The following is a 12,802-nucleotide window of genomic DNA, read 5'->3' on the forward strand; positions in this document are numbered from 1 at the left end:
TTAGCTCATCGCCATTTTAATATACAAAATTTGGCATGTACATACGTACAAATCAGCTCATTGCCACTTAAATATACAAAATTATGCCCCTAAACATGTAAAAATCAGCTCATGGCATTTATATATACAAAAAATGATAATAGAACAATTCGTCAACGATTTATACAAAATTCTCAAAATCATTCTACTCTAAACCGTAGAATCAATCAAGTGAGCCTTCAGGATCGGCTCTAACCCGTATTGTGTCAAGTATTGCCTCATGGTCAGATTCACGAACTTTCCATAAAATCTTGTTATGAGGTCTACCACGATACTTCATCAAATGAATATTTGTTGCAACAACAAGGTTAGAGAAATGAAGAATATGTCTGTGTGTTTCAAAGTCCTCGAACAACCAAACATCATAATTCTTGATAGGGTATCTCCGAAGCCATGTTCCTGTCATGACAACAGACCCTATTGGGTACTTAATACCCTCTCTGTCAATGATTGTGGTTGTCAATTTTTTTTTAGGCTCAACACGACACAAATAGTAATTTGTTCCTTCTTCATTGTTCTCTTCTGCAACAACTGCATACACATGACCTGCATTTTATAAAGTGTTAATTAATACCAAAAATAAAGTATGAAGTGCAACAAAATGAACCAAAAAGAATACCTGCAAAAAAATTAACTCAAAAAATCACCTGAATCCACTAGGTCGGATACGTGGTCAAAATCCACTGATGTCTCCATCTGGCTCAATTGTAGTGCTTTGGGAATTTGATATGAATCAATGGGAACCAACGGTCTACAAGACCATTTGTCAACCCACTCTTGTGATTCACACTCTTCCCACAAACAATACATGCATGAAGAGAAAAACATACCATCTGTCTCGTATAAATTACCAGTGAAATTGAATTTGAACTCATAAATGAGTGCATGTCACTCGATCCTGCAACTGTACAACAATCTAGATAGTTTTCAATGTTAGATTCAGTGATCAACCAAAAATATCTATGAACCAATGACGTACCTGGATTACCTGGACCCATCGTAGACTTACACCATCGCACAATTGTTTCTGCATCTACCAACTCAGCACCACCTTCGTACTTCAATTCTTCCCTGGCTAGGGCTCTTTTCACACATGCTCCTGCACCATCGTTCTCTCCCTTACCATGTCCAGCCTCAGTGAAATTCCAAAAATGTTGTACATCGCTTGTCACATGCATCCTTGTCAACCAATAAAACATCCTTGCATTCTTGAATTGTGTGGTGCAATTATCTGACCATATTAAGTGTCGGTTGTATCATATGTTCCTTTCCCTTAAACTATCATAGAAAACTTTAAAGCATCCTTGTACAAACTCTGATGAATGAGTGCAATCATCACTTATGTAGAAGTGATACTCTCTTACAACCTTTCTATCCTCCTTTGTGCTATCATCTGCATGCATGAATGCTATGTGTACAAAAATAGAAACTTGTGTAGAGTGATAATACATGGATTGCACTTCATTTTGAGGTTGTAGTGTATAATTTTCAGTGAAATCAACGATAGAGACAATGGTGCCAAGAGGAAATGTGTCCTTACATAACTTGAATTGCTCATCTACGCATCGAGCTCTATGTGTATGCATTATGTACTCATAAACTAGTTTCTCTTGAAACATTTTCATAAATTGAGCTACACATATATCATTTTTCACTAGCTCACATCTCTTCAAATCTTTTCTATCTTTAACTCCATATGTGACTATCTTGTATTTTCCGAAAGAAATTAGTTTTGTACCAATTTCATGTGTGCTCTCCAAATGTATGCATCTTGGTAAACATTGCAAACCATCACATATAGCACAAGAACCTTCCAAACAAGGCATCTTATAATAAATGCAACCATCATTTCTATTACATAGCACACTTGAAATAAATTCTCTTGCCGACTTAGGAGGTGCTTGTATATTACATTCCTGCAAAACATCGTTAATGTGCAAAGTAGAACAAATATGACGAAAAATATCATAATGCATGGCAAATTCAATATGCATCCTACAACAACACGTGGTGCGTACATGATTAATCTTAATATAAAAAGGTTTTGCCATTTCAAAAAAAAATTGAGAAATTCTTATTTGAGGAAACTTTTGAAGGAATCTTTCATAAAATTTAGTTAGAGTCATATCCAAATAGTGTTTGGCATGTGGCTGGCGGTTTCTAGATCCAATTCGTCTTCTAACAACATCTCTTTGTTGGGCGATACTCTTGTGTTGTCATGCCAAAAATTTTCAATTAATGTTTTTAGTGCATCTACAACAACCTTGTCTTTGCATGGTAGTCTACCCGAGAACGCCCAAAGAGAATTATTGTTAGGTTCCTCTATTTGTTCTCGCCTCTTTAATGCTTTACTTAATGTTGTTCTACTAACGTTTAATGACTTACTTGTTTTGCTTATCAAATAATCTTTTTTTATTTTCTTGCTCATTATGGTTGATGTAATGACATGTCGAGTAGCATTAGAATCTTTACTATGTGATTTTGAACCAATAGATTGATATGCATCAAATAGATTTCTAACAATAGTTCTTTCACTGTTACTTTCAGATGATCTTAGGCCTAGAATTTTCATTGTCTCTCTAAAATTCAAATTTTTAATCATTTGAACAATTAATTGACATCTTGCGGTTTGATTTAAGTTTTTAAAATAGTTTTGCTATATTCTTTTAACCATTCTCCTCCAAGCTCGTTCATTCATTTTATTGGGCATTGACTTCAATATATTCTCATCAATGTCAATTAGATACTTTGGTTTCCTACGAATGATTCTAGGAGGTGTTAACATCGGTGCATTATGTACATTCAATTCATCAAGTAGAGAAGGTGTAATATGTTCATCATTTAATTGATTATTCAATGCGGTATCTTCTTCAATTGCATTAGGTTCAAACGGTAAATTATCAAATGTTTCTTCTTCAATTGTATTAGGTTCAAATGGTAAATTATCAAATGTTTCTTCTTCAATTGCATTAGGTACATTATATTTGTTTGGTAAATCGAATTGAGATGTTGAGGTTGACATACCTTCTTCTCCCATTGTTCTTATGTCACGCAATTTCTTCATACGCTGCCTTTGTCTTTCCTTTTGAGCCTCTTGTTGTTCCATTGTTCCTCGCTTGTTCTTTCCCATGGTTGATATCGGTTGACCTAAATAGAATCATATTACATATATATGTAAAGAAAAGTTCAAAAATAAATAAATAACCATAAATATCCATATTATCACTATTTTTTGGAATCAAACTATTAAACAATCACAATTCAATCATTTGAAACCATGCAAAAACAAAAAACTAATAAAAACAACAATTCAATCATTTGAAATCATGCAAAAATAAAAAATTCACTTACTTTTATGTATACAACAGTGATAGAAGTGTAGACACAGTTCCAGTGGGGCCTTCAACGACCTCAAAAACTTCTTTTGAGGCCATTGAGGCTCTTAGGCAACTAAAACTATGTCTATAAATCGCGTATGCGCTATTAGACCATAAAATGTTGAAAAGCCCAACGGTATTCTTTTTTGCCATTCTGGGCTAATAAGTTGTGCGTACACGCTTATGAGTAATAAGTACCACGTACGTGCTACTAATCCTTTAAAAAGTTATGGCAGGACAGGGAACTAATAGTTTCAGTACCTCGTACGTGCTCTTGAGAGAGGTAGAGGGAGGGAGATAGACAGAGACAGAGAGAGAGAAGAGGGGGAGAAGGGAGAGAGAGGAGAGGGAAGGAGGGAGAGAGAGAGAGAGAGAGAGAGAGAGAGAGAGAGAAGAGGGGGGTGGGAGAGGGAGAGAGGGAAGGAGAAGGAGGGAGGGAGAGAGAGAGCGAGAGAGAGAGAGAGAGAAGAGGGGGGTGGGAGAGGGAGAGAGGGAAGGAGGGAGAGAAGAGGGGGGAAGGGAGGGAGAGGAGGAGAGAGGAGAGAGAGGGAGAGAAGAAGGGGAGGGAAGAGAGAGAGAGAGAGAGAAGAGGGGGGAGGGAAGGTAGACAGAGAGAGAGAGATAATAGGATAAGGAGAGGGGGAGGGAGAGAGAGAGGGAGAGAGAGGGAGATTGGGAAAAGGAAACACACACACACACACACAGAGGTGGGAGATGGAGAGAGGGAAGGAGGGAGAGAGGGAGAGGGAGGGAGAGGAGAGGGGGGAGGGAGGGAGAGGAGAGGAGAGAGAGAGAGAGGGAGAGAGAGAGGGAGGGAGAGGAGAGGAGAGGGAGAGGGGAGGGGAGAGGGAAGGAGAGGAGAGGAGGAAGAGAGAGAGAGGGGGAGAGGAGAGAGGAGGAGAGGAGAGGGAGAGGAGAGGGGAGAGGGAGTGAGAGGAGAGGAGAGGGGAGAGGGAGAAAAGAGGGGGAGGGAAGGTAGAGAGAGAGAGAGAGAGAGAGAGAGAGAGAGGTGGGAGAGGGAGAGGGAAGAAGGGAGAGGGGGAGAGAAGAGGTAGAGGGAGGGAAGGTAGAGAGAGAGAGAGGTGGGAGAGAAGAAGGGGTATGGAGGAAGGGAGAGGGAGAGAGGGAGAGAAGAGGGGGGAAGGGAGAGAGAGGAGAGAGAGAGAGAGGGGGGGTGGGAGAGGGAGAGAGAGGGAGAGAGGGAGAGAAGAGCGGGGAAGGGAGGTAGAGGGAGGGAGAGGGGAGAGGGGAGAGGGAGGGAGAGTAGAGGGGAGAGGGGGAGAAGAGGGGGGAGGGAAGGTAGAGAGAGAGAGAGAGAGAGAGAGAGAGAGAGAGGATGGGAGAAGGGAGAGGTAGAGGGAGGGAGAGAGGGAAGGTAGAGAGAGGGGGAGAGGTAGAGGGAGGGAGAGAGAGAGAGAGAGAGAGAGAGAGAGAGAGAGAAGAGGGGGTGGGAGAGAAGAAGGGGTATGGAGGAAGGGAGGGGGAGAGGGGGAGAGAGAGAGAGAGAGAGAGAGAGAGGGAAGGTAGAGAGAGGGAGAGAGGTAGAGGGAGGGAGAGGGAGAGAGAGGGAGAGTAGGGGGAGGGAAAGAGGAGGGGTCTTAAGGGGTCACAGGATACCATATGACCTCTTAGGAAACAATACGAATTCTAATGACACCTAAGGGGTCATATGGTGGGCTAATAAAATGATATATTAAATTTAAAGTTATGAATAGAAGATCATACAATATGACTCCAAGCGAACAAACAACGAGGCTTCACCAAAAAGCAAGTGTAAGAGCTTGACCTAACCCTAAGAGTACTGCCTAAGTTCTAAAACATATGATGCTATTAAATTTGCAAGGTTATAAGACTGATCTTGATTGTGACTATAGGAATTACACACTTGATTTCTTTCATGGGTATGTACCGTTCCAAGCTGTTTGACAAGTGATGATCATCATATACTACCACTGCCATGCATAAAAAAAACTTCAATTTCTTTAGGTGACAGGCGTTGTGTAACAACATGGGAGCTCTCGCATACCCACCACTATCATTCTACAGGACATCATCTGTGTTACTCTCTCTCTTTCTCTTCCTACCTGTTGTTTTCTTTTGAAAAACATACTGCAGGTACTCTGACTCATCATGTTGCTTTGTTTACACTATTTTCCACATCTGCTCTGCTCATTAAAAACACATTCAAGAAGAATATTGCTATAGGTTTCCTTGTTTGTCATGGTAATACACCCATGGTTCAATTTCAAACCCTATTCCTCCTATTCAATATACACACAAAAATCCATCAGTCAATTTTCTTATGAGAGGATACATGATAAAAATCAAAGAGGAAGTTGCAAACAAGAAATAAATTCACTTACTTCTATAGAAGTGCAGACACAGTTGCAGTGGGGTATGGAGGGAGATAAGAAGAGAAAGAGGGATGGGGTATGGAGGAAGGGAGAAGGGGGGAGAGAGAGAGAGAGAGAGAGATAGAGACACCTTGTATGCATTTGAGAGGGAGAGACGATACACTTACATGTGTATATATATGTTTAATATATTATATGTAAATAAACATATTATATATACAATGTCATATTATACACATATTATATATTACATATATTATATGTATATACACATATTATACATAGAATATCATATTATACAATAGCGCGTACGCACTGTTTATAGTAAAAGTAGCGCATACGCGCTGTTTATAGGGAAATAAGCGCGTACGTGCGCTTATTACACTATAAGCACCCCGTATGCACTTTTTAAACCATAAGTACCCTATACGCGCTTTTGACTATTTAGGCTTGGAAATAGGCCTGGATGACAAAGCTACGAATTGGAAGTTTGATTTCCCTCCATTTCTCTCATTTTTGACGTTTTTTATTTTATCAACTTGATTTATCGACTTTGTCATCATCAGGTTTACACTTCATAAAGTGGGTATTTCTAAAATTGCCACCATATTTTCACCCATCTTCTGAGCTTTCTAACCATATAATTTGTTTTCAATTTGAACAACAATAACATATTATTATTGAATTTCTTTTACTAGTGTCTCCATAGTTCTCACAAACATAGGTGCGCCATTTTTTGAATAACTTTTGATATACTTATCCAATTTTTAAAAACTTTATATATTATTGTAGTGCACTTGACTCTTTACAATTTAAAAAAAAAATTGTATTTTTGATTTGTTTAGTGCAACTTATGCTTCACGCACGAACAGGTACCGAATTTTCAGGATGTGCTCGATTGGAAAAATCATTAAAAAAAAAAAATACTCAACAAAAAATTACAAAAAAATACATATCTTCTAGTGCTCACTCTTTACTATCTTTCTGCCAAAGGATTTGTCAAAATACTAAATCTAACTATAACTTTTTTGATGCGCACGTCAGACACTATGTTATGTTTTTCAGAAGAAAAAAAAAGGGTCAGTTTTTCGTGCGCGAAGGATTTGACCCCCTTAATCTTATCCAATTTTGAAAAAGTTTAGTAGTTTGGAAACTAGATTCAGAGTACTACAATATTTGTTCTTTGATTATCTTCATATCTTGAGTGGATAACTTTCAAATTTTGCAGTATACAATATTAGGTGGACTTGATTGACTTAGTTCACCACATGTGTACATTACAACTATGGAGGTTCCTTACGCATATAACACCATTAAACCAATACATCATCAGGGGAGGACTCATTTTTGTGGGGTACAACTCTTGATTTTAAACTAAGTATGTGAGTTTCACCCCCTCTGATAGTGGGTGTCCTCTATGGGTTACAACCCAATACAATATGACCCCCTTGCCACATTTACCATAGGTCCATGTTACCTAGTATACTTTCCTCGGGCTCAAACTCTACCCCCAAACCCAATATTCCAAGAGTTTGCCTTATAGAATATCAAATATACAATCATTAACATATGATATATATTTAAACTATAAAGAAATATATTATATATTAAATAGTTAAATATTATTTAAACTATATAAATTGGTTGGTGAAAGCTATAGGTTAAGCTTTGACTACTTAAATGGCACATGTGGGTTCGCTCCACTTGTTTCTTTTGCTAGCCAATTTTTGTTCCTCTTAACAATCAAGTTATAGACTATTATTGTTATAGTTAACCATCAATAGTCTAAATAATATTTAATAATTTGATCACGTAAAATAAGACCTTCCCCATCCTGTGGAAGGCCAAGAGTCACAACTTAGAATTCCACTTCAGATTTCCGTATTGGGAATTGAACTTGGGTCTCCACAATGAGAACTTGGTGTTTTAGCTAGTTAAGCTCAACCCCTTGAACAATTATTAGTTAATATTATTGAATAATTATTAATTAATAAATTAAGTATATTAAATATAATTTAAATAATATATTATATATTATTGATAATTATAAATATATATTATATTTAATATTGTGTAATAGTGATAATAATTATATAATAATAATAATAGTAATGAATATTAATATATTATATATTCAATAATTGTCATAATGTATAATATATTATTAAAAATATATTTAAACTATTTGTAGACACCCAAAATTGTCATGTCTAATTAAATAAATATTTTATTTATTTAATTATCTAAGCTTAATTCTTCTATTAATTAAATAAATCTTTATTTATTTAATTAATTCATTTATCCTCTTCTAGCCTTATTTCTCATTTAAATAAATACATTTATTTATTTAAATTATCCTTTTCCTAAATTAAATAAATATCTTATTTATTTAATTATCTCATTTCTTCTATTAATTAAATAAATCTTTATTTATTTAATTAATTCATTAACCTTTTCTACCCATGACACATGTCATTCATCTCTTAATTCATACACTACCTACCCTTTCATTATTTTATTATTTCTTTTACCTACCCTCTAATCATAGCCGACCTCCTTTTACACCTCTCAATCTTATCCCTCCATTTCATATAGTGTCTTCTATATAAGGAGATGCTTCCTTCATTATCAAACCCTAATAAATTATTCTAATCAATCATTCTAATTACTTGATCAATTGACTACTTGGCATATGCGATCCTACTTGCAACCACATTCCGTTCTTTGTTGAGCTCTTGTGCATATAAAATCTGAGAGCAAATATATCAAGCAAGATCAATGGAGATAGGAAGAATGGAGATCGAAACCCTATTGGACATGTGATGGTATAATCTTTGTGATTTCGTTTGATTTGCATTGTCTTAGGTAATCTTCATATGTTATGGTGGATCTTTGTTGTTGTTAGGCTAGGGTTTTGTGGTTGAATTCATTTAGCCTTTCAATATTGTTATTGTTGTTATCCATTTTCACCATATACATTTTGGCACGCCCGGTGGGACCCTTGTCCCTTTTGCATTTAACATCTTGTTGCAGATTTTGTATTTTGAAGTTGCAGATCCGACGTTTTCGGCAGCACTTTGATATTTTCGCGTCTGCGCACTTTCGGATCGCGTTTTTGATTTTCTAGTGCGTCTGTGACCTCTGGAATCTTGTCTATGTTATTGGCAAGATTTTATTTTGCAGGTTCTAGGAAAGCGCGTTTGTGTTCTAAAATCACGTCTGTGATGTTTTTGGCGGCATCTGTGTCCAGAAGGCGCGTCTGTGTTCTGTAGTCGTGTCTGTGCTTCACAGAACCGCGTCTGCATCACCCAGGTGCATTTGTGTTGAGGGTAACCACGTCTGTGTTTATCAGTTTCAAATTTTGGGTTTTTATTGATTTAGTTTTTTGGATTTTGCATTTAGGGTTTCAGATCTGGTTTATTTTGAGCTAACATTCTCAGATCTAGCTAACAAAATTGGTGCAGCTTGTCTTGGAAGCTAAATCGTTTGGTTGAAGGCCCCTATTTTCACAAAGTCTTTTGGGTTTAAAATTTACCTAACTTGTGTGCTTGCAGGAAGGGGTGATTATTTCAAACAATCCAAACTACTAACAACTCTTTGTTGTAGGTCCTTGGCAAGGGTTTTTGGATTTTTATTGTGTGCCTTGTTTTCATAGACTAGAAAACACTTCAATTGGTGCACTAAAATTGAATCATTGTCTTTTGTGTCTTGAGCAATAGGCTCTTTTTGTTTAATCTTTAGAGGGCCTATCTTCTTGTGTGGTCATTAGGACTACTAGTGAGAAGAGAACGACCCAAGTGGTAGCAAAAGAAAAGCCATCTTCTTCCAAACCACTATAAATAACTGTATTCATGGTGAAAACTATGAATAACATGTGTTGATTAGTTCATACCGACACTATGTCTCCCCATAAACCCGTTTGATCAAATTTATTTGATCAGTTGTAGGGCGTAACCCCTACCAGCTGGGAGCCTTCTGTTTTTACAGAGTTGAAAGTGCCGCATGTATGGCCACACGAGCGGATGCCCTTACTAGCACCTTTTTGTTTTACAAGCCCAAATCCTTCTAGTTGTTGGGGCAGGAGGTCAGACCTCTGGTAGCGGCCCACACACATACGGTTCTTAGTAGAGATACAAAGTTCGCCATGGGGAGTTTTCATGGGGACTGATGCTTGGCTGACCCGAGAAGTGAGTGCCTAGGGTGGAGCCAGTGAGGTCAAGCATCTAAGTATCCACTCTGAATAGCGTAGCCTCGGGGGTAAAACCCCATGTGGGATCAACAACTATTGTCTTGGCCAGCCATAAGAATTGTGCTTGACTTATGTTAAACATTCAAAAACATTCAAGACCAAACAGCAAAACATTGTGTCTTTGGTGTCTTCAAGTGTATGCAAAACATTTTTACATCAAACAACACACTTTTCTTGGAGTCATTTTGAGTCTAGACACTTGCAAACATTGAGTCCTCATCAACATTGTGTCCTCTTGTCACAAACAGTCAAACAGTCAGATTTGGTCACAACAAAACAACTTCACAGATTGAAAAAAAAAAAACTACACAAAATTTGCAGAAACGCGTCTGTGTCGGGCATAACAGCGTCTGTGTTGTCTAGCCGCGTCTGTGAAGGGCAGAAACACGTCTGTGTCCACAAAAATTAACATTACACTTTTTGCAAAAAAATCTCAGAAGCGCGTCTGTGTCAAACAGAGCAGCGTCTGTGTCGGGAAACCGCATCTGTGAAGTATACAAGCGCATCTGTGTCTAGAATTGAAAAACTGTTACAGTCCAGCAAACAACACAGTCAGTTTCGAAATTCTTGAGCCTCCTAGGTCATTTCTCCAGGGTTTCATTTAGCATTCAACCTATCCTTGGGTCTCACAAAGTCCATCATTGCTTTACATCTCTCATTACATTCACATTGTCTAAACTTGAGTCAAAAGGTCACTTGCTTGTCCTCACTATACTTTGTCAACATACTACATACAACAACACTTTGCTAAGTGGTCCCTCATCAAGGTTTCTTACCTTTGGGTCTCATTTGGTCTTACTTAGAGTCAAGGTCAACTTACCTCATCAAGAGAAACTATCCTCTCTTTGGAAGTCACACCTACTCTACTACATACATACTTGGTCTTACACTTTGGACATTGCAAGTACACCTCAGATTCATTTACATTCCATCCAACTCTTGGTCTTCCATACTCTTTCCATTTTTCATCTAGTCTCACACATCTTGGTCAATACTTGGTTCATGGTTGAAACCCGTCTTCAAAAATCTAGGAGAGAAACTAAAGAGGCTCAAGAGTCTGCAAACATGAGTTCTTATGAGTATGACAATGATATCTTTTTCAATTTTGATCATACTACATTACCTGACATGGATGCCTATAGAAACATTCCAAATGTTGAGAACATGGACACTACAAACAGTAATGCTACACACAATGACAATGTGGATAATTTTTCAATACATTTAGCAGATGTGGAAGATTCCATTATGAATCCCCATTTCAATCGATTGGTTGAGGAAATAATGAGAAGGGATAGACAATACTTCTTACAAATGATGGCACAAAGTGGAGCCAAGATACCTCATGATTTTGACATGTCTCAAATAATGGAACATAGACCTTTGCAACAACCTCACACCAACATGGATCAAAGAAGACCTAATAGTGGAGGAAATAGAGGACCACACATGGTACCTGAATCACCATCAGCTTTGCTTCAAAAACCAGAGGTCCCACATACACATGGTCAAGCATATGATACTCACCTTCGTAGACCATTATGGAAGTCTTATGTAGACAGATATGCTCAATCACATACTAATGCTAAGGATCAACCACCACATCAATGGGATATTCAAAGGCATGCTCAAAATTTGGACACAAGGAAACCTCATGTCAAATTTGGGGGCAATACAATAGAACATGACATGCCTGTAGAGTATGGTATACATGCACAAAATAGATATGGTGTTCCTCAACATGAATCTATACCAAGTGGTCCACATATGCAGCATCATTATAGACCTCCTCCATATCAACATGTGTATGATCAATATCATCCATATATGCAACATGCTCCTCCTCCAATGGGTACCTCAAACATAGGATATGGTCCAAGAAGTCGATCTCCACCTAAAAGCAATTTGGAGCAACAAATCAAGGACTTACAAAAGAAAATGTAGGACATAAATACACCAAAGCCAACATACACAATGAGAGACATATGTCCCTATCCATTTGACAAAAGCATTCCAATGCCTCCTTTTCCTACACACTTTGTGACGCCTAAATTTGATAAGTATAGAGGAAAAGGGGATCCTAAGGCACACATAAGACAGTTTTTCACAGCTTGCATTGAGGTAGCAACAGAAGAGACATATTTGATGAGATTATTCCCGCAAAGCTTAGGTGATCAAGCTATGGAATGGTTCTCCCAACTTCCACCTGGTATTAAGTCATGGGGTGATCTAGCATAGGTATTTATCCAGCATTTCTCCTACAACATAGAGACAAACATATCAGTCACTACTTTGTGCAACACCAAGCAAAAAGAGGGAGAATCTTTTGCATCATTTTTACAAAGATGGAGAAATCTAGCCTGTAGATGCTCTTGTGAAATTCCACAAAAACAAATGGTAGAAATGTTCACCCAAAATGTTAACAAAGACATTGGCTATGACTTAAGGAAAGCTTGTTTGTCCACCTTCAAGGACATCATTGAAAAAGGCTTAGCGACAGAAAAGGTCCTAATTGAACAAGGAGTCATTAAGATATTCAAGGAAAACAAAGATGACTTTAAAGGAAAAGACAAGCCAAGATTTTGGAATAAAAACAAGAACACAGTCAATGATGGTGTTGTTGATGCCAATACAGTGCGACCCAAATTCATCTTTTCAGGATCAAGTTCTACAAATAATCAAGTGAATACTCAAACAACTTCCAGATCATGAAGGAAGTACACTCCATTGGGAGAACCACTTGAGTCAGTTTTCAAGAAGCTAGTGGCAAACAAGGTAATCAC

Source organism: Cryptomeria japonica, chromosome 2 (genome assembly GCF_030272615.1).
Source record: "Cryptomeria japonica chromosome 2, Sugi_1.0, whole genome shotgun sequence".
Taxonomy (NCBI): Eukaryota; Viridiplantae; Streptophyta; class Pinopsida; order Cupressales; family Cupressaceae; genus Cryptomeria; species Cryptomeria japonica.